This window comes from Macadamia integrifolia, chromosome 7, assembly GCF_013358625.1.
Source record: "Macadamia integrifolia cultivar HAES 741 chromosome 7, SCU_Mint_v3, whole genome shotgun sequence".
Classification (NCBI taxonomy): domain Eukaryota; kingdom Viridiplantae; phylum Streptophyta; class Magnoliopsida; order Proteales; family Proteaceae; genus Macadamia; species Macadamia integrifolia.
This window is the reverse complement of record NC_056563.1, coordinates 36172089-36175753: the sequence shown is the minus strand read 5'-3', so window position 1 is coordinate 36175753 and position 3665 is coordinate 36172089.

The window sequence follows — 3665 nt, the reverse complement described above, 5'->3', positions numbered from 1 at the left end:
CTTATACCAATCTTAAATTGAGACCTATTGGAGCAATATAGTAAAGGAAACCTAAATAGTTCCAAAAACAGCCATTCATAAACACAAATGATCCAAAGCATTCAAGCATTCTAACAACATAAGCTTGCATTGCAGACAATATCAATCCAACATATAAAAATCCAAACCACAAAAAGAGGAGAAAATCCGACATATCAAGTGTCTCAAATGAAGACAATATCAATCAATTCCTTTTGATTGATTAAATAGATGAAATAAAATCTCAAATAAATTTGATTCACAAGCGAGAATGCATTAAATCAATCTGAAATCCAACAAAATTCAATCACTAAACCCACTCTTAGAGGATATCTTGAAAAGCTCAATAGAAAATCGATTTAGTTCCTAAGTAACATGAAATAGCAACACAAAGGACGACACAGAGAGAGGGTTGGATATGAACCCTTTATGACGGTAGTTCTGTAGTGGCCTCCTTCATCGCCCACAACCCTAGTGCCACTGGTCCTCAAAGAGGGGGAGTCTCCCTAATGCAGCAGCCTAACGGAGAAGGAGAATATGCCTGCAACAGCAGCCGAACGAAGACAGAGAAGAATGGGGCTAGGGTTTTGAATTTTCTGCTGCTGCAATTGTCCTCTAAAGTCGGCTAAATCAAAGAATGCTCCAACTGAGGGACCAATCTAGGGACTGTAATTATCCTCACTGGAAGGGAAACAGAGAAGAGGAAGGGAGTAGCGATTTATGCCGCTGAATCCTCTAGTGACAGAGATGGAGATAGAGACAGAGAAGAAGGGGGTGTGATGCCTCGCTAGGGTTTGGCCACCAGAGAAATCATCCAATGCCTGCAATGCAATATTTAAGTCGGATTGATAATGAAGAGGGAGTATTAGAGAGGCACAACGATTTACATAACCCTAAATGGCAAAATGGTCACGGTACATGCAGAAAAATAAGAATGCGGAACATCGGGAGCCTGATGAATGTTCACGTAAGTGCTATAATTGACATGTGTTAAATATATTAATCCTGCTAACAACAAAGTTGTAAACAGTTACAACTCTGCTTTTTTTTTTCGCTAAAGATCATTGAATTAAAAAAAAAAAAATATACAAGAGGAATGATACACTCAACAAGATTTAGACGAAGGAAGTGAAATCCACCCCACCTTCGGCATTTCCATCAGCAAGAGAGGACCTCAGACCTTAGACTAACAAATGGAAAAAAACTATAAAAAAATAACTAAGTGAATCAGAATCTTGGCCCTTGGGCCGCATCCAATTCTAGCTCCCTGGAGGTGAGAAGGGGCCAGGCCTCGACAGGGGAATTAGATTCAAATCTTGCTGCTGTTTTCACTAAGAAATCGGCTACCACATTTGCTTCGCGGTAGCAATGAGTGACTTTCCAAGAAATTGAGCCCAAATAAGAGAGAACGCCCCTCCATCTTTGCTGAATAAACCATGGAACCAGCCCTTTGGAGAATAAGAACACCACAACAGTAGAGTCACACTAGATCCAAAGGTTTTGGATGCAAGAGTTTTTTGCATGTTCAAGGCCGGCAATGAGAGCTAAGAATTCAGCTTCAAAGTTAGATTTTACACCAACAAAATTCCTGAAATTCAGCAAAGGTTTGCCCTTGTAATTTCTAAACACACAGCCAGCTCCAGCCTTTCTAGGATTCCCTAACGAGCACCCATTAGTATTTAGCTTAATCTAGTTCTGAGGGGGGACACACCATCGAGCTTCAAAAAATTATCTTTGCTTGCCAATTACACGGGGAATTCCCACTCTCCGGGCACACATCAAATCAGCTACGGACAAGTTCTTCCCAAGGTACACTATCGAAATCATGCCTATCTCTCCTTTAATCATAGCAAAGCGTTGCCTGTGATGTCAATAGTTACCCTCGTGGATTCTCATATTTCTCTCCATCCAAATTGCATAAGGAATTAACACCGCGCCACTAAGCCATACTTTTGAGAATGTGACGGATTTTACTTTACATTTCCACCATCTAAATAAATCTTCCATTCTTGTGAAATGTTGCCATCTGACACCAAATAGATCACAGAACATATTCCACAGGGCCTGGATATACTCACAGTGAATAAAAGGTGGGAACTAGACTCTTCTACTTTTTCACATAACCCACATCTCGAAGGCATTGCAATCCCTTTTTTGCACACTTGGTCATTCGCAGGGAGTCTACCATGGGCTAACCTCCATCCAAAAACTGCCTGCCGTGGCTGAAGAAGAGCTTTCCAGAGAATGGAAATCCAAGAAACAGACGCCTTTTTGCTTCTTATCTCTTCCCACGCTGAGGCCAAAGAGAAGGCTCCAGACGAAGATAATTTCTAGGGGCAAACATCCTCTAAATTTGTTAGGGATATTCTCTTTGCCTTCTCAAATGATTCAGACAAGAATGATGAAGAAACATTTGGGAAGCACCACTCACCATTCCTAATGAAATCCGCCACCCGCAGCTGCCTCGAAGTAAGCGCTTCTAAGTCCAGATTAGAGGATTCCGCCAATGAGGAATTTTCTAACCAATGATCCTTCCAGAAGCTAATCTTGACGCTATTTCCTACTGTCCAGCTCTCCATACTTGTTACAAAATCCCACACCCTTTTTAGACCCTGCCAAATAGATGAAGACTTGTAGCTCCTGAGATCGCCGTCGCTAGTAGAAAACCTTGCTCTAAAAAATTGAATCATTCTAGAATCCTCATGCTTGATTTTCGATACTAATTTACATAGACAAGCTCTGTTAACATCTCGCAACTTCCGAATACCCAGACCTTCCTCCTTCTTTGGCTTACAACAATCCTCCCATTTGACAGTGATTTTTTTCTGACCTTCCATTTGGCCAGACCAAATGAAGTTCCTCATCCATGTTTCTACAGTTTTAATTGATGCCTGAGGCCACCAATAAACTGCAAAATTATGCATAGGAATGCTCGATATAACTAAACGAACTAGTTCAATACAACCTACCATCGAGAGCAATTTCCCTTTCCAGGCTGCAAGTCTACATTTGATCTTATCTAGCAGAGGCAACAAGTGAGATTTGGTGACTCTTCCCTTGAAGATTTCCACCCCAAGATATTTTGTAGGGAATTTGGATATCTGAATACCCAAAAACTCACTAATAAACTATTTTCTGTGAGGTGCCACCTTCCCAAAGAAAATCTTGCTTTTATCCAAATTAAAAAACTGACCAGAGAAGGCCTGATATTTATCTAAGAAAGAGTGAAGATTTCTTACATATTTTGCCGACGCGTTTATGAAAATGAAAATGTCATCTGCAAAGAGAAGGTGGGATGGGGTGAGCACACCTCTTGGCCTGGGCAAGGCTTTAAGAGCACCTTCCGCAACCATGCTTCTTAACCCTCTACAAAGCACTTCTTCTACCAGAATAAAGAGAAAATGAGATAAAGGGTCACCCTGGCGAAGACCACGACCCACAGGGAAGAAACCCATTGGTCCCCCATTTACTAAGACCGAAATCCTAGTAGAGACAAGGATTTCATGAATCCAAGATATCCACTTCTGAGGGAAACCAAACTTTTTTAGGACTTCAAAGAGGAAATCCCAAGAGAGCGATTCATATGCTTTCTAAACATCAATTTTGATCCCCATACCTCCTCCCCTAACTGCAGTATACATCAGATT